This window comes from Sturnus vulgaris, chromosome 5, assembly GCF_052056855.1.
Source record: "Sturnus vulgaris isolate bStuVul1 chromosome 5, bStuVul1.hap1, whole genome shotgun sequence".
In the NCBI taxonomy this organism is placed as follows: Eukaryota; Metazoa; Chordata; class Aves; order Passeriformes; family Sturnidae; genus Sturnus; species Sturnus vulgaris.
In genome coordinates, this window is record NC_142247.1 from 43,520,619 (window position 1) to 43,541,117 (window position 20,499).

A 20,499-nucleotide genomic window follows, 5' to 3' on the forward strand; every position below is an offset into this window, starting at 1 on the left:
AAACAGATAATGGGCCGGCCTATATTAGTGGAAGGGTCGAACAGTTTTTAAGAGAATGGGGCATTGAACATGTTACAGGGATTGCTCACTCTCCCACGGGGCAGGCCATAATTGAAAGAGCAAATGGAATACTCAAAAGATACCTTGCAAAACATGAGAATATTAGAGACCCGCACTCTAGATTGCTAAAAGCTTTGTTTGTACTGAACTATTTGTGTGTATTTGGAGAGGCAGACCAGCCTCTGGCAGTAGTACATTATAATCCTGGTGAACCCCGGGAAAAGGGAGAAAAGGTATGGGTGAGATATCGGGACCCCAAGACAGGTGAATGTCAGGAACCTGCTAAAGTTGTATATTGGGGACGGGGATATCTCTGTGTTTCTACTCCTACAGGAACAGTTTGGGTACCAGCAAGATGGACTAAACTGATTCTCAATGTTGCAGACAACTCAGGACTTGATGGAGGAAGACCAACAGAGAATCGAGCAGAAAGCCCTCCTTACGTTTCATCCTCTGCTGCAACAGCTACAGGGATATTCAAAGACTCTTGATAAGACTGTTAAACGTTGCAGAACCTTTGCAGAATTGTCTGGGGCAATTGAAGAGCTGCAGAGTTTTCATCTCCATGGACCTTCAAGGAAAAATTGCTTAGCTTGTGTCCTGGTTTTGGGCAAATTTGGGGGAAAACCTCCAGAAGGAGCCCCCAGACAGCAAACCCCACGACTCCTCCCCCCCACCCCACCGGGTTCGGGAAGAATTTCCTCGGAGAAAAGTGGGAGAAAAAAACCTGTTTATTTAACAAGCAAGACACTCCCCAGCACAGGGAAAAAAGACAACACCAGCTGACAAAAAAACTCTTTCACCGTTCTGAAGGGATGACAAACTCAGTCTCTCTGGCGAGTGGTCGCTCAGTTATCAGTCTCTGGCGCTGGGGATGACTGCTGCCGGTGACAGAGTGTAGACTCCCGGTGTTTCTTGGGGTTTCCCAGGTCCCCGTCCGGAACAGGTTCAGATGGTATCCAGGAGAGGGAGGGGACGGGGTGGAAGAGAAAACAGTCCAGGGAAAAGGTTGGACTGCCTAGCTGAACTAACTAATAAGAAAAAAGCAAGGGCAAAGCGAAGGAAAGAAAAAGAGGCAGAAGCGAGCAAGCAGGCAAGCAAGCAGGCAAGCAAGCAGGCAAGCAAGCAGGCAAGCAAGCCGAGCTAAAACCTCTCCTAAACATAGACCCTGGGGGAGGTGAGCCGGCTGATAACAAGACAAAACAAAGCTTCACTCTCAGACTCAGTCCTGGAAGCACAGGACATAATACCAAACATAATCAGGACACACGATTGGAGATACAAACACCATAACATCACCCTAGGACAGCTTGTCACAGCCCAGGCTGTGCAGCTTGGATTGCATTGTTTTGTGGGGGATGTGGCAAAACCTACTGGCTAGAACAGTCATTGTTAGGCACTTTGTGGTGTAACTGTTGTGCTGGACAGCATCATTTTAACAGATGGCAGAGGGAATTGCAGGTGGTGACAGGATTGGGGACGTGGCAAGCCTTAAAGCTGTTTGAGTCCCCAGAACAGAAAATCCTTGCTTTCCATCGTTGGGAATTAGAGCAGATTGTTAAACGCATAAAGTCTCAGAGTCGCTCTAGAATTCTAGCAACCAGGTGCAGGAAAGAAGTGCCCTTAGCACAGTGCTTAGTTGTAGGACCAGTTTGTGGAGATCCTGAGGAAGAATTAGACCAGTGCATAAACCAACTAAGGTACTTAGGAGTGAGAAAGAGAGGAACAGTAAAACTGAAGCGAGAAAGAAACAAGAAAGACAAGTCACAGAAATGAAGGATTTTTTGTTCTACTTATTAACATTGCTATAGGTATTGCAGCTGACTTAACATACTTTAACATGCCAAGAGACAACATATGGGTAACACTGACTAATCAAACTAACCAACAATCGCTTTGCCTTAGCTTTGGAGGTGTCACTAACCCTTTCCGCACATGCTTAGTTGGCCTACCAATATGGGAACCTCAAGAGTTTTGCGGCCTGATAAGTAACCTGTCCCTATGCAAACAGATCTCTGAAAAAGGAGTCGGTGGACAATGCTTTGACCCTAAAGGGGACAGTGGACAACAGTGCAAACTAATCCAATCCCTTAACACCATCCTGTTGTCACTGCCCGAAGAGCTGGATCTATTTGGAAGTGCTAACGCCGGTCTCACAAACACATCAAAAGGGTGTTGGGTGAGTTTTCTCCCCAGAAATTCAAAGGATCTCAACAGAAATTGGAAGGGATGGGCCACCCTGAACTCCAGTTTAGACTCAGGCACTGTGTTTGAACAATTGTACTTGGGTTGTAACGGTAGCAACATTACTGCCCCAGAAAGCTACCTCAGGGAATATTTCTGATCTGTGGGGATACAGCTTAGAATGGGATTCCTGCCTTTCCACAGGGAGGACCATGTTACCTGGGGAAGCTTTCGCTGTTTCATCCTAATATGTCATTACTAATGAGATAGAGTAACCACAGTGCAACTAGGTCCAAACGCAGTCTTCACAAACTAGACTGCAAAGACATAGGGGACCCTACCTTTTGGAGTGAACTTAAATAGGTCATGATCTCCACCATACTGCCTGGTGGAGCAGCCAATAAGGCTTTAAAGCTATCAAAACAGCTGGGATGTTGGGCCAGAGATGAGATTAACAAAACCTCTACAATCTTAGATGTGCTGACCACAGATGTACAAAGTGTCAATCATGCTGTGCTACAGAACAGAGCTGCCATTGATTTTTTGTTGTTAGCTCAGGGACACGGATGTGAGGAATTCGAAGGTATGTGTTACATGAATCTGTCAGATCATTCCACCTCCATACATGCAAAAATCAGGGAACTACAACAAGGGTTGCAGAAGTTAAGAGAGGAAGATGGCCTGGGTATAGATGAATGGCTCAAAAGCCTGGGAATAGGGCCATGGCTAAGGAGCATCATAATGTATGCTATAGGTATTTTTGGCGTGCTATTATTGCTACTGTTTGCTTTGCCTTGCATGTTTGGATGCATTCAGAATATGATCGCACGTGCGACACAAAAGTTATGGCAGACAAACCTTCTTGCCCAAAAAGAAAATGGGGGAAGTGTGGAGAGTTTTATGGAAGACTGGTTACGTGAGAAAGGACATGATGAGATTCCACTAGTCAGGAAATAAGGCCTTGGGCAAGAACATTGTGCCTTTGAGCAAGGGGCAAGGTAATCACGGGATGTCAAAATAAGAATTAGCTTTTGTTAAAACAAGAATTAGCTGTTGCAGTAAAGCAACCATAGCCATCTGGAGTTTGTAACAATATGTGCGAGGATGACACTTAGCAAGGCCAGAGCACAGAACCAATGATGAGCTTAGCTTTTGCAATATGTATGAGCTTTATTATCGTGTCTATATAACTGTAGCCTTCTGATCAATAAACTTGAGGCTTGCTGATCATCATCGGATGTGCTTGTCTCCCGTCGTCTCCAACAAAACTGCTTTTATGGTTTTGGGTAGATGTCTCTTCATATTAGCTCATTTCAGGAATGTCTTTCATTGCTGTTTACCTCAGACTTACCACAGGGTCCAAGTATTCATACAGGCAGATACAGGGGCCATTTGATTCCCAAACTTATCATACATGGTTACCTGTTCATTTGCTATATCTTTAGCGTAGCATTATGACGGAAATTCTTCATGTTTCACATGTTTAATATTTCTGTTGGATAGCTGCAAGATATAATGAAAATTCATTTTCACAGCTGGTTTGAACCTGTTTATTTCTGCTGTTCTGAAAGGCAAGAATAGAGGGAGATGAGATATCTCACACAGAGAGGTAAAAGAGTAGGGCAGACAGAGAGAAAAAATGAGAATGTTCTCCAGATAAAAACAACATGGGAGAAAAGAATTATTTTTTTCCTTTTCTCTGAAATAAGACCTACCTAAGGCATGCTCATTTATTTATCTAATGGCAGGGTAGGTCCCTTGAGACTGCTCCTTTATAAGTCACCAGTGAAACACTATAAGGACCTGACCTGCCAGCTTGATTAAAACTCATCAATTAGCTTCAAAACCTTTAAAACAACCCATGTGCTTTTTATTGGCTTTATTTCTCCATCGGACTTGTGCAAAGAAGCCTCCTGCCAGCAGGGGGTGGATCTGGTCTGGAAATAGGGGAAAAAACAAAAATGCATCTTAAAGCTCCAGGTAGCACCCTGGTTTAATTGCTGCATTTATTTATGACAGTATAATAGGGAAAGTGCCAAGACATTATCCAATACATGGATGATGCCACAACAGTTTTTCACCTTAGTCTGGGAACCATTAGGACGTTTTACTGCATAAAAAACACAGTGAACTAAGTCTTCTTCTAGTATCAGCACCATATGTTAATAGCAAACATATTTATTATGTTTGTCTGTATAGCTTCAAAAGGGGATATTACAACAGATCACTCGAACTGTAAACACTATTAAAACGCTTTTTAAACTTTGTCACTAATGCCTCTTAGTAGATGGAGACAAATACTGGTGAAGAATTTCAAAATTGAGATTTCCTCACATGAATTTCTGAATACATTTATTAGCTATGCTAATTCACTGGTCTCCGTTACTGGGAAGCTTGCAACTCTATCTTAGGCGAATAACAGCAAAAACTGGGTTGTGTAATTAGTCTGTGGTCTTCCATCTGTAAAAACTTCTATTACAGGGAGCTGCAGCACTGACATTTATAAGTTTCTGTGTGATGTATTAGAGTTACCATAAATACAGCTGATAGTTGCAGTTGCTGTGACCACAAATTAGGCTAGTAAATCAAAGTGTTCACATGGTGGATTTTTTTTTTAACGAAAGCTGCAAATTAGCACATTTTTCTATGCAAGTTCACAGAACTTGTATCACAGAAAAATGACAGTGAGTTCATTCCAATGGACACTCAGGGTTTTCTTCATTCTCCTTTGTTTTTTAACAGTACTGCCATCAGCATTTTTTTCCCTTTTACAGAGACACTTTTTCATTTGTGAAAGCAGTATTAAACAGCAGGTCAGCTGCTTTTTCTCTGTGTGTGTTGTTTCCTTTAAGTGCATTCTTGAGTGAACCCTCGTAGCTGTAAAGACAGTGATGAGACTACTCAGTGGGAAAGAATATTTAGCCTTCTGCAATAAAAGGAGATGCTGATATTTATTTTTTTTGTATCTGTGTCCAACCAGGTTACTAAGCAGAAAATCTGTTCACACAATGAAAACAGTTTCAAAGATTTCCACAATGAATTAAAAAATAATGCCAGAGGTTTAAGCATCCTGAGTTAGTCCCTTAAAATTAAAAATCAGTGATGCCAAAATTTTTATTGAATGCAAAGAAAAAAAGTGAAATATTACACTGGCTAGGATTCACTTGCTTAAACATAGTCATCTAGTGACATTTAATATGTGCAAAGATGTGTCAGTTGTCTGTGGCCAGGAGGTATCATATAGTATCTATACAGGAGTCCTTTCTTCAAAATCAGATAGAAGATAGACAGGATACAATGGTGCATCTGAAATGATGTTACACTCTTATGGATTGGCAAATGAATCCTATCCATACTGAGAAAATCCCCAGTGGCCAGTAAGTAAATTTAAATGTCTTTGTAGGTTCAACAATTTCTTTCTGTTTCTGCTTCAGAGACTTGCCTACCTCTTTGCCTATTTCCTGAAGTTTCAGTCAGTCTGAGAAACTGAGTTCTTTCTGAATAGTAAAAATCTCCCCATATATATGTCACTTGTCCAATTTTTTGAATGAGGGCTATTTCTAGCTACAGGATTCTAGTATCAACTTTGTAAAGGAGTCCAGGAATGTAAAGGAGTCCAGTTATGGGTCAGGCACTGGCTTGTTTGTAGAAATGAACTCAATGAATTTCACCATGCCTCACAAAAGTTGCATATGTGAAGCTCCTTGAAACTGTTGAGCCCTTCTGCAGCTTCCAATCCTCTTCAGTAAAACGTGTGTACCAAAACGGACAGCCAGCGCTGAAATATTTCATCTGGATTTGGCAATTTTGAGCATAGTTGCACAAGTATGGTACTTTCCATCCAAATCCTTTAAATTTCATGACATAGATATAGATGCTGAGTGGCTATTTCAGCATGTGTGGATGGATCTAGGGCACTGTGTTGCATGGATCTGACTCATTATCAGTAATATGTCTTGAAGAGACAAACTTTTAAGTCAGTAGAAATTAACAGTAACAGAAGAGGCATTTTGGCATATGATTATTAAACACGATCTGAAGAGCATTAAAAGAATATATAATGGCAAATCCAAATACATAATCCAAGTGCAGATGTTACAAAATACCAAAATACATACAACCCTAATTTCCTTTTCTTCAGGTATATGTCTTGCAATGTGGTGTATAATTACATTCAAACCTGTCACAGAGCATGAACTATTTCATTGCACAGGACAGCATATGTTCTGAATAAGAGCAAAAGCACTAGATACCTACTTGTTCAGTAAGCACTCTCAAAGACTGGAAAAGAAAGAGCAGGGTAAGGCTTTGTTTCAGTCTATGAGTTTGCTACATTTTTAGTATGTTATATGGGCTATGAAGGTGGGATGAAAAGGTAATCACCAGCTGTAGACTGGGTAAGGCTTAATCAATCCTAACTTGCCTCCTAACAATCTCAGTATTGTCCTGTATGTGTACTCTCCTTTAATATTTGTAAAATGTCAGCTGTGTGATCTTTGTTGATGGTAGTTTAAAATTTGTTGAATTCTTTCCTTGGTAGCATAGTTTCAGCATGTAACAAGAAAAGCTAATTCACAATATTGTGTTTACTATTGCAATTCATGTGGCTTTAACCATATATTTGTCCTCTTGCAAATGGTTTGCTGCTTTAAGAATGGTTCATGCCTTGTATCTATAAACCAACGGTAGAATACTTCTGAATATGCAAATGACACCAAGCTGTGTGGTGCAGTCGCTTCACTCGAAGGAAGGGATGACATCCAGAAGGACCCAGATGACTTTGGGTCCATTTGAACCTCCTGAAGAACAAGGCCAAGCACAAGATTCTGCACCTGGGCCAGGGCAATCCTCAATATCAATACAGACTGGAAGATGAACTCATTTAGAGCCCTGTGAAGAAGGACTTGGGCTTGGTGAATGACAAAATGGCCATGACCCAACAATGTGCATTCACAGCCCAGAAAGCAAACTATGTCCTGATACATCCAAAGGATTGTGACCAGAAGGTCAAGGAAGGTGATTATCTACCTCCAATCTGTTCTGTGCACCTGGAGTGCTGTGTCCAGCTTAGATGCCTGGAGATGGTCCTGAAGGAGATCACAAAGACAGTCAGAGGGCTGGGACACCTCTCCTATGAAGAAAAGCTGAGAGAGTTGGGGTTGTTCAGCTTAGAGAAGAGAAGGTTCCGGGGAGACCTCAGAGCAGCCTTACAGTACCTAAAGAGTGCCTACAAGAAAAATAGTGATTTTTTTTTTTTTACCAAGGCCTGAAGTGACAAGGAGCAATGCATTTAAAAGTGCATAGATTCAGATTAGACATTGAGGAGAAATTCTTCACTGTGAGGGTGGTGAGATATTGGAATAGATTGCCAAAAGAATCTGTGGATGTCTCACCCCTGAAAATGTTCAAGACCAGGCTAGATGGAGCTTTGAGCAACTTGGTCTTGCAGGAGGTGTCCCTGCCCATGGCAGAATTGTTAAATCACCATGAAAGGTACCTACAACCCAAATAATTCTGTGATTCTATTAGTGTAGCAATGACTAAAGTAGCCCCTGGTTTCTGACACTCCTTTCTACTTCCTTTTAGAGGAGCAGGAATGTATTCACAAATGTCATCCTTGCTTCAGGGGCATGCAACAGGAAGGTGCTTCAGCCAAACCACAGTCAAATATTTTTTATTGGTTCACAATCCATGAGTCCACAGACTGAGACCTCAGAGCTTCTGAGCTGTACTATTTACTTGTGACATCTACCTGAAAGTTTTGTATTCCAGCTGCATTCTTGGAGCATTGGAATGATCAGGTCAAGATGAGAGGTGTGTATGAAGTGTGGGGGGGAGGGTGTCATTTCCTGAACTTGTCTCTTCCCACACACTCTAGGACAGGAAGGAGCATATGTTGTGACTACAATTGTGATTTGAAGATTATTCACTGAGTGTGGCAGGATCAAATTGCTGGTTTGAAATAATCTTTCCTGTATTAGACATGCTAACATCCAGGAAGGAAGAAAAAGCCCATATGAGTACTCAGATCATCCTCCAAGATGCAGGAATGGCACCAGTTTTGACTTTTGTTATTTTCTCCATTCCTAAAGTGTCTCATGATTTTTGGTCTGATTACCAGAATCGAGTTTAAGAACTTTGGGGATGGCCACAGGGTACATAGCCAGGAAAGGAAATGGCTCATCTAGAGACCATTTTGATGGGAAGATCCTAAACCACCATATTAGAGCGGGTCTGAAGTGTCACATGTTAGGTGACATGGAATTCAGCTCATAATGGTGGAATTGCCCAGGGCTTTATTTGTTCAAAGCTGTAGTGTTATTAGTAAAAAGGGCTTTATAGAAGAATTTCTTTTTGGCTTATTAATTCAGCAGAAGCTCAGAGCTGAACCCTGTTATGATGGCAGGTATGTGTAATTTTCATAACATCTGTAAATTGGCCACTGGGCATTGGTTTTCTTTGCCATATTGATGAGCTTTAAAGTTCATCAAGTTCATTTTAAGCTTTCCAACTTACTTGAATTGAAACCTTCTTAAATGTAAAACTGTGGAGTCAATGAAAGAAAAGAAGTGGATGGATTTGTGTACTCCTTTTTTTTTTTTAATTTCACTCTCTTGATATTCTGATGGAAATTCCATCTCTTGGGGATTTGCCTCACAAATACTAGAAAAATAATATGCCTTTTTCTTTCCCCCCAAGCTCTCAAGAAATTGAATCAACAATCCCCAAATAGTTGATAACTTTTTGATATCCCTTTCAATAATTTTAAAAAATCCTCACTTGTCACTGACAGCTTTGAAACTCCTTTTAAAAAAGGCAGACTTGACTAACAATTATTTTTTAACTCTTTATACAAGGATAATTTTTTCTTTCTATTTCTCTCTCAGTCTATGTTGAACAAACTCTCAACAGTTGGGTAGAGAACTCCTAGAGATGATTATTTAATTGCTTCTTAACCTCTAGCAAAATGTCTTTACATGTCTTTATATTTGTATCATCAGTAATATTATTTTGAGAATATGGAATGAGTGGCACAACAAGAACTCGTGAAACAAAGAAGGTTTTTGCGACCAAAAGTGCCTGAATCTTGCTTAATCAATGGAAAACCATAAGCAGCAAAATTTACAGTATTACTCTCACAGTATTAAAATATTATTTTAACATTTAGATGTCATCTTTTAAATAGTCATCTAGAAAAAAATTTAAAATGGACTAGTTAATGGGGAAAATCAGGCTCACTGAATTTAATTTATTTAATTGGTTTCAAATTTATTTATTTTGATTTGATGACTCATGCTTTAGAGGTGTTTATAAGACAGAAAATCAGACCCTGGTAAGTCTGTCATTTTCAGAGAGTTAAGTGTAGATGACATGGACTCTACCTGGTTGATCTGAGAAAGTCATCAATATTTCCCCCTTGCATCCAGAGTCACTATAGGGCCAATCATTATATGTAGAGACAGGTGAACAGGTCAGTCTTTTCTTTCTATGTAGCCAGTAATATTTTCAACTATTTTCACCTGTTGTGCTTTTCTCACAGCAGGGATCTAATACAGAGTCTACATCATCAGTCCCCTCTTAATGACTTGTATTTTAAAATTTTGCTATGGCACTGTTTCTAAATGCTTACAAATGCAGGGCCCTGATGGCATAAGTTTTCATTTCATGTCTAGAATTTAAATTTACCTGATTTTAGAAGTTTTTGAGTATTGTAAAAAGGAAAATGTTACAGATCATACTTTAGGGGCCAAATAAGTCAACCAAACCATGTTATATGCAGAAAATACAAATTGAACCAGGGTTTCATAGCATTATCTTGACAAAAGTGAGTTTTCATAGATTTTTTTTTTTCTACTGGGGAAGAATGAAAGGAGAGAAAAAACAAATCAAGGGAGATAAAGACAACAACATTATTAGTAGTAATATTATGGCCATTGTAAGTGGTCATGGTGAAAGAATAGAGACCAGAAACATAACTTGTAGGAACCATAAAGGTGGAATTGTAAAGGGCATTAGAGGTTGCCTATGGTGAGAGGAAACCTTGAGAAAGAACCAAAGTAGGAAAAAAAAATCTAGAGATGAAAAAACTATGACAAACAATATAAAACTGTATGCATGGTCTTTAGAAATTGGTTGGTGGCTGTTATGAAGTCCAGAACTAAACAAGTGGTAGCAATGGACTCGTGAAGAAAGTAGAAAACACTGAGCTTAGGCTCTTAAAGTGCAGTGAATCAGAAGTTAGCAACAGTCAGAATATGGGAATGCCCAACTCAATTACTGGCTTGAATAAACCTAGTACAACTGCTGGGGATTGCAGGATTGCAGCCATAATCACAGGTTTCACCATCAGAATTACAGTCTAGAAACTGCTTCTCCAAATTAGTCTTGCATTTATGTGGTCATGTTTGTTTTGGCACGGCAATATGCAAACAGTGTACTATATATTGCTTACTTTAAATTTTTTTAACAAATGCATTATTTGTGGCTTTTCTGAAACATTATTCTAGTTGAGTTCAATTCTTTGTGAAACTGCACATTTCTTTATTAGAAGCATATCTAGCTCTGTAATTTATCCATGCTTTAATTGTGCTAATCAGTTGTAAAAGACAAATTCTCATCTTGAGATATTAGATTTATTAATATTTTCATTGCTCCTGCATTTCATATTGATGTTCTCAGATGGTAAAACTGCTGCAGTTTAGAATTCTTACTGTACATATTTCTCGTTGTTTCATTGTAACTGGCAATAAAAACAGCTAATGACCAAAAAAAAAAAAAAAAAAAAAAGTAAGTTAAATACATATGTTTGGGTCACAACCTGGAGTTCATCTTTAGTCTAAGTCTCATCTGTAGTTAATAGATGATGATTCAGATTCAACTAGAAATTTAAAGTATGTATTCAAAACCTGCTAATGTGTTCTTATTTTGTTGGTTGTATTTTTTCTTTTTTTTTAACGTCTGAACTGCATATAACAGCTTATTTCCAAGTAGAATAGCTCTCATTTCTTCTGCTTTTCCATAACTTCAAATTTTCTCCTGCCTTCTTCTGCTGAATTGACCCCCACAGAAGCCTGGAGAGAAGCAGAAATAGCTCACTGAACCAACAGATGAAATTCAACAAGAAAGAACAAGAGTAGGTGATAGCAAACATTTAGTCAAGGTTTGACCAGTGTTACTTCAGCTGCAGTGTGAAAGCATAGCCAGACTGGTCTCACTATCTTCTTCCTGGTTTCATAGTGAACATTATTCAGGATCTTCTTTGCGAATAATAAAATATTTTTAAAACTGGGATCAATATGGGTAAGGCATCATTTTGTCAGGGGAGATTTGGTAAAGAAAGTCTGGTTTCATTCAGTGTTATCTAAAGCATTCAAAATTATTTTGGCAAGCATACTCTGAGAGACCGCTAGCTGAGATTATAAATAATGCTATAACAAGTACCTTAGGAGGCTTAGTTATGTCTCCTCTTTTGTGCCATCCAGGATAAGTGTCTTAACCACAGATTTTTTTCTTTTCAAATATGTCATGATATTGAAGGGTTTTCCTATTAATGGAGGAAAATGGAACAAAAATATCAGAAATATATAGTGAAAAAGATTTAAAAAGCACGCTATTTTTCTTTGTTAATGTCCTGGGGTACAATGCAAAAATGTGTATTCTATCACCTTCTGTTAAAATGTGGGAGGGGTGGTGATCCTTATCTCTGTGGGAGATATCCTCTGCTGATGTGCCATCTGACAAGATGGGGGGATGATCATCGTTATCTATTCACAACCCATCCTTCCTCCAGAAATATTCCGTTAATGGGCCATTAAGTCCTATTGTGTGACTGATAAGATTACATCACCCCATTGGGAGATGCCCCAACCAGGGGCAGGAGCCAAGCCTTTCCTACCTAGATAAAAAACTGGGGTTTGGGACCCGAGGGCAGACCTTTCTACTGGATCCCAGAGGAAAGTTGGACCTTTTTCCACATCATTGCTGGATCTTCGGAGGAAAACTGCACCTTCTACAGGAGCACTGCTTCAACAGAACCACATCTGTCATCCAGGAGGACTGCAGCCACCATTTATATGGACTGCTACCAACACCCTGACTGACAGGGTGTCAGGTTGTATTTCTGACTGTGTTGGTGGTTGTTTCTTTTATATTATTGCATGTATTTTATTTTTTTTCTCTTTTCTCCTATTAAATTGTATTACTGACTTGGAGTCTCGCACTGGTTTTACTTTCAAACCAACACATTAATTGGCGCCCAACGTGGGGCACGAAGGGTACTGAGGAAAGTCAGTATTGCAATTTTGTTTTCACCATGATTCTCAACATGCTTACATGGGTTTTATATCTTGCTCTCTATATTTTTCCACACATGGGGAACTATCTGCCAGCTGTAATGCTCCTGTGTAGACTAGGATATGGTATAAAAATTGCTTTACTGGCCTATTATGTCTACTGCATGATAACCTCTGAGGCAATGAACATAATCCGGAATATATACTCGACTTTGTTTGCTTGTCCTAGTCTAGGTTGCTACATCTGGGGTTTTAACAATCACACCCAGCCCTTGGGGGGAGGGGTAAAGGATGATTTTTTCCAATCTTTCCGGCCTGATACAGTAGTTTTTGGAAATGTTGAGTTCCCGCTGGATGCTAAGGACAGCATAATATTGTTGTTAGTTCTGCTTTGTCTCCTCTGCACAGCCTTTACAGCCTACAACATGCTTAGAAACAGAACACTACATGGCGTATTGATGCGTATTCTTGAGGAAGAGGAAAAAAGAAACAAATCAACTTCGTCCACGACTGCACAGAATGTCACAAAGAGGAGAAGAACCAAACAAAAAGCAACAGTGCCCGTGTCTATGCAGACTGCCACAAAGGAGGAAAAAGCCAAAAGCAAAGCAACAGTGTCTGTGTCTACGCAGACTGCCACAGAGGAGGAAAAAGCCAAAAGCAAAGCAACAGTGTCCATGTCTATGCAGTCTGCCACAGAGGAGAAAAAAGACAGAAGCACCATCAGCATCTCCACACAAACCATCACTGAGCCAGAACAGCCTAGACCAGTAGCAGTTGCGCCCATTCAGAAGAAGAAATCAAAGAGCAAATCAGTTCGCATAGTGACTGACGAGGACGTGGCAGGACCTTCGCACCCAGCAGAAGTGACAGAGCCAGAAATCATCACTCGCTCTCTATCCCTGGGTGAGCTGCGTGACCTGCGGAGGGAATTCACCCGCCAGACAAATGAGTCCATCTTGACCTGGCTGCTCTGCATCTGGGACGTTGCAGCCAATGACACCATTCTGGATGGATGTGAGGCCAGGCAACTGGGATCTCTGTCCCGGGATGTGGTCATTGACCAGGGGATTGGGAGAACCCAAGAAACTCTCAGCCTCTGGCAGCGACTGCTGACAAGTGTGAAGGACAGATACCTTTGTAAAGAAGATCTTCAGGTGCACCAAGGAAAATGGAGCACAATAGAACAAGGTATCCGATGCCTGAGGGAATTGGCCGTGCTGGAGATCATTTTCTCAGAAGATGAGAGATTTCCTAAGAGCCCAGACTGTGTCCGGTGCATGTCACAGATGTGGTTGAGATTTGCACGACTTGGACCAGAGATGTATTCCTGTTACCTGGCAACGCTGCAGTGGAGGGAAGGTGAGGACATGGTAGGCGTCTTGTCCAATAAACTAAGAATTTATGAGGACACTGTCACAGCCCCATTTCGTACCCATGTCTCATCCGTGGAAACACGGCTGGTGGAGCAAGTCCGAAGCCTGATTGAAGAGGGCCATCAGAAACTAAAAAAAGAACTTAAGGAAAACAACTACCAGATCTCTCCTGAACCAACAAGAGTTTCTGCCATTAGGAGCCGGCGTTCCTCAGGCAGGGAGAGAGGACACACTCCACGAGGTAACCTCTGGTTTTTCCTTCAGGAGCATGGAGAAGACATGATGAAGTGGGATGGAAAACCCACCTCCTCCTTAGCAGCCCGGGTACGTGAGCTGAAAAGAGGGACACCTACCCCAAGAAGTTCATCTAGAGTCAATGCTGCTCCAGTCTCTCGTGTACAGAACTCCAGACAGTATCAGAATGATGATATGACTGATCCTCTTGAAGGAACCTCAAGAACCTATTTACAGGGAGAGAGCAACGTGTACCAGGATCAGGAATAGAGGAGCCCTGCCTCTAGCCAGGTAGAGGAGAGGGATAATCGGATCTATTGGACTGTGTGGATCCGATGGCCTGGCACATCTGACCCACAAAAACATAAGGCTTTGGTTGACACCGGCGCCCAGTGTACTCTGATGCCATCAAAGTATGTAGGAGAAGAATCCATCTCTATTTCTGGGGTAACAGGAGGATCCCAGCAGCTGACTGTAGTGGAGGCCGAAGTGAGTTTAACTGGGAACAGGTGGCAGAAACACCCCATCGTGACTGGCCCAGAGGCCCCATGCATCCTTGGCATAGACTATCTTAGAAATGGATACTTCAAAGACCCAAAAGGATATCGCTGGGCTTTCGGGATAGCTGCTGTAGAGACAGACAGCATTAGAAAACTGAGCACCTTGCCTGGTCTTGCAGATGACCCCTCTGCTGTGGGACTACTGAGAGTTGAAGAGCAACAGGTACCAATCGCCAGAACAACAGTACACCGCCGGCAATACCATACTGACAGAGACTCAGTGATTCCCATCCATGAAATGATCTGTAAACTGGAGAGCCAAGGGGTGGTCAGCAAAACCCACTCACCCTTCAACAGCCCCATCTGGCCTGTGCATAAATCTGAAGGAGAATGGAGATTGACTGTAGACTATCGTGCATTGAATGAGGTGACTCCACCGCTGAGCGCTGCTGTGCCAGACATGCTGGAACTCCAGTACGAGCTGGAGTCCAAGGCAGCAAAGTGGTACGCCACTATCAATATCGCCAATGCATTTTTCTCCATTCCTCTGGCAGCAGAATGCAGGCCTCAGTTTGCTTTCACCTGGAGGGGCGTGCAGTACACCTGGAATCGTCTGCCCCAGGGGTGGAAGCACAGTCCCACCATCTGTCATGGACTGATCCAGGCTGCACTGGAGAAGGGTGAGGCCCCCGAACATCTACAGTATATCGATGACATCATTGTATGGGGCAGCACAGCAGGGGAAGTCTTCGAGAAAGGAGAGAAGATTATCCAGATTCTGCTGAAAGCTGGTTTTGCCATTAAGCGAAGTAAAGTTAAGGGACCAGCTCAGGAAATTCAGTTTCTAGGAGTCAAGTGGCAAGATGGACGTCGTCAGATCCCAACAGAGGTAATTAATAAGATCACTGCTATGTCTCCACCTACCAACAAGAAGGAAACACAAGCCTTCCTAGGTGCCATAGGCTTTTGGAGAATGCACATTCCTGAGTACAGTCAGATTGTGAGCCCTCTCTACCTGGTTACCCGCAAGAAGAACGATTTCCACTGGGGCCCTGAGCAGCAGGAAGCCTTCGCCCAGATCAAGCAAGAGATTGCTCATGCAGTAGCCCTTGGCCCAGTCAGGACGGGACCAGATGTGAAGAACGTGCTCTACTCTGCAGCCGGGAACCATGGTTTGTCTTGGAGCCTGTGGCAGAAGGTGCCTGGTGAGACTCGGGGTCGACCACTGGGATTCTGGAGCAGAAGCTACAAAGGATCTGAAGCCAACTACACTCCCACAGAGAAGGAGATCTTGGCCGCCTATGAAGGAGTTCAAGCTGCCTCAGAGGTGATTGACACAGAAACACAACTCCTCCTGGCACCCCGACTACCAGTGCTGGGCTGGATGTTCAAGGGAAAGGTGCCTTCCACACATCACGCCACTGACACCACATGGAGCAAGTGGATTGCCCTCATCACTCAAATCGCCCTGGGATTCTGGAAATAATTACAAACTGGCCTGAAGGTGAGACTTTTGGATTGTCTTCTGAAGAAGAAGAGGAGCAAGTGGCACGTGCTGAGGAAGCCCCACCATATAATGAGCTACCAGAGACTGAAAGACGATATGCCCTCTTCACTCATGGTTCCTGCCGAATTGTAGGCACTAACCGGAAATGGAAAGCTGCAGTATGGAGCCCCACACGACAAGTTGCACAAGCTACCAAGGGACAAGGTGGATCGAGTCAGGTCGCAGAGCTAAAAGCCATCCAGTTGGCTTTGGATATTGCTGAACGAGAGAAGTGGCCAAGGCTCTATCTCTACACTGACTCATGGATGGTAGCTAATGCTCTGTGGGGTTGGCTGGATCGCTGGAAAAAGGCCAACTGGCAACGCAGAGGGAAACCCATATGGGCAGCTGAGATTTGGCAGGACATTGCTGCCCGAATAGAGAAACTGACCATAAAGGTTCGACACGTGGATGCACATGTACCCAAAAGCCAGGCTAATGAAGAACATCACAACAACGAGCAGGTGGACCGAGCTGCCAAAGTGAAAGTATCACAGGTGGATCTAGACTGGCAGCACAAGGGAGAATCATTCCTAGCTCGTTGGGCCCATGATGCCTCTGGTCATCAGGGGAGAGATGCAATGTACCGATGGGCCCGTGACCGAGGGGTGGACCTTACCATGGACAGCATCTCACAGGTCATCCACGACTGCGAGACCTGTGCCGCAATCAAACAGGCCAAGCGGGTGAAGCCTCTGTGGTACGGTGGACGATGGTCAAAGTACAGGTACGGGGAAGCCTGGCAGATTGACTACATCACCCTTCCCCAAACCCGCCAGGGCAAGCGCTACGTACTGACCATGGTGGAAGCAACTACAGGATGGTTAGAGACCTACCCTGTGCCTCATGCCACTGCCTGGAACACCATCTTGGGCCTAGAAAAACAAGTCCTTTGGAGGCATGGTACCCCTGAGAGAATTGAATCAGACAACTGAACCCATTTCAAGAACGGCCTTATCAACACGTGGGCCAGAGAACATGGCATTGAATGGATATATCATATTCCTTACCATGCGCCAGCTGCCGGGAAAGTTGAACGGTGTAATGGACTCCTTAAGACTACTTTGAAAGCACTTGGTGGTGGAACCTTCAGAAATTGGGAAATGAACTTGGCCAAAGACACCTGGATGGTTAACACCCGAGGGTCCATCAATCGAGCCGGTCCTGCCCACTCTAAACCCCTGCACACAGTGGATGGGGACAAGGTCCCAGTGGTACACATGAAAGGTATTTTAGGAAAGACTGTTTGGATTAATCCTACCACAGGCAAAGGCAAACCAATCCGTGGGATTGTTTTTGCTCAAGGACCTGGTTGCACCTGGTGGGTAATGCAGAAAGATGGGGAAACCCGTTGTGTACTGCAAAGAGACCTAATTTTTAGTGAGAACTGTATGTAAGGTTTCATTTTGTATTATATATCTGTAAGAGGGTATTGGTTTGGCTGTGATGTAGATGGTAATAGAATAAGGGGTGGATTATGTCCTGGGGTACAATGCAAAAATGTGTATTCTATCACCTTCTGTTAAAATGTGGGAGGGGTGGTGATCCTTATCTCTGTGGGAGATATCCTCTGCTGATGTGCCATCTGATAAGATGGGGGGATGATCATCGTTATCTATTCACAACCCATCCTTCCTCCAGAAGATATATTCCGTTAATGGGCCATTAAGTCCTATTGTGTGACTGATAAGATTACATCACCCCATTGGGAGATGCCCCAACCAGGGGCAGGAGCCAAGCCTTTCCTACCTAGATAAAAAACTGGGGTTTGGGACCCGAGGGCAGACCTTTCTACTGGATCCCAGAGGAAAGTTGGACCTTTTTCCACATCATTGCTGGATCTTCGGAGGAAAACTGCACCTTCTACAGGAGCACTGCTTCAACAGAACCACATCTGTCATCCAGGAGGACTGCAGCCACCATTTATATGGACTGCTACCAACACCCTGACTGACAGGGTGTCAGGTTGTATTTCTGACTGTGTTGGTGGTTGTTTCTTTTATATTATTGCATGTATTTTATTTTTTTTCTCTTTTCTCCTATTAAATTGTATTACTGACTTGGAGTCTCGCACTGGTTTTACTTTCAAACCAACACAGTTAATAACGCCTACACTGCTCATAGTTTGTGCCTGAGCAGCCCAGGACTTTGGGTAAGGTTTTCAAGAGCATTCATATATTCATGAACTATGACTTAAGCACTACAAAAGTTATGAATCCTAAGAGGTGGCTGAAACAGTCTTTAAGCTATTATTGCTATTTTCTATAACTCCAGAAATACTGGAATAATTTCAGAAACTGGAGGAAATTTAATGCTGCACCAGTATTTAAATGGGATAAACAAGATGAACTGCCTGAAGATATTCTATCACGCTGACCTTGACCCTAAACAAAATAGTAGAACAGACACATTACATCAAAAAATAATAAAATATTATGAATGTCATTCAAACTAGTCTTCTGCTAAAGAGGTTCTCCCAAGGAAACATGATTTTTTTTAAATTAAAAGTTGAGTTCACAAAAGAAGTAATATCAGCATATGTAATCAAAGCTCAGCCAAAATTCTGTGTATCAAGGACAATTTGATTAAAAGTCTAAAATATTACAAATTTAACACAGTGAACACTATATATATTATCCATTAACTAAGCCATAGACGTCAGAGAAATCTTCATCAAGCAGGTGTGCTTTTAGCGTGGTCCCATAGGCAATGCTTTCATAACATTTTTAATGAGTTTTTATCAATGACCTGGAAGATAACATAAGAATATCATTAACAAAGTTTGCAACTACCGGGAAGAACTAGAGTCTGGCAAAATAATAAAGAAGAAATGTTATTGACAAAGGGCAGTCTTGATTGTCTGATAAGCTATAAGCTTGCAAACAGTGTTGCAAAGAGCTTGCAAAGAGTGTTTTGATTTGAACAAGGAGAGAGAGACAGAGAGAGAGAGAGAGACTAAAGAAGAAAGGACATAAATGATACCAACAGAAGAGGAGATGACAACGCATGAAAGAGCAATTCTGGGAAGAGCCATTGAGATGGTTGTACTCTAAACTGATCTGAGCTTCACATGAAAGTCTGTGTTTTGAAAGGCTGAAAGGACCCTTGAATTTGGTAAAAAGGGGTTACTGAGCAAGTGTAAAGAGTAAATAACATTTATGTATTTCTCCCAAAGTAAACTTTACTAGAATACTCAAGTGAATTCCTTTGCCTGCAATACAAGAAGGATTGATATTTGGAAAGAGTTCAGAGAAGATTTGTGTGAATAATTAGATTGTACGGAAACATGACGCACAACAAAAAAATGCAGGCATTTTATCTTTTGAAGTTATGAGGTGATCTTGCTTAGACCTATGTGAGAAAAAAATTATAAAACATTATTCCAAAGGTCATGATTTAGCTCCAGTAATATCAAAGTCGGGCTAGCCTGATGTTCTGTGCCACCGGTTGAGATAGTTGACCACACTGGTCCATTCTTGAGCATGTAACCTATGAGTCATGCAATACTACTTATTTCAAACCAAACAGAATTACAAATTGAATTTGAATAATTTGAAGTAAGGTTATAGATGGTTACACTTTTGAGGCTTTTGTAAGAGATTATATTTTAAAAGGTTTGTCTTGACTGGAGAGGACCTACTAACCAGGAATAAAAAAGTGAAAGATTTATTAGACTATTAGAATAAGGAAGCTTAGTTATGGATGGCATACTTAAAAAAAAGTATATATATATATCAATACATATATCAAAGGACTAATATTTTTTAGGAAGCAGAATAGCTATGAAAAAAATAGTGTTCTTTTCTGATTCTTAGTCAAACTGACTTTTTTTTCCAATTATTTCCAACACTTAATTCTTAGAGATAATGAGGCATGAGGAAAACAGTTCAGTTAGAATATGAAATAAACCACCTCTGTCCCAGATGCCAATCAAATGTGGATTACTATGTGAAAAATGAAATCAGGGCAGATGATCACTAATTTTAAAGAGAACGAATAATTCATATTCTTAGCTCTGCTCTGAAAAAATTGAGTAAAAATAGCAGTCACAGCTGCTACCTGAACTACAAGCTCAGCTTCATATAGATACAGAGGCAGCTTCAGAGAGAAATGCAACACCACATCTGCAACAAGAAGCAAATGCTTAGTCATGTTACTGAATAAACTGCAGTTATTGAGCTAAAGAGGATACCTATTGATTTTCAAAATATTTCAGTGCGCAAATGGGAACACAGGAGGAATGATGATATCACTTTCGACTCTTGCTCAGTTATAGGATGTTTTTTAGTAACTTGCCTGTCTTAGGT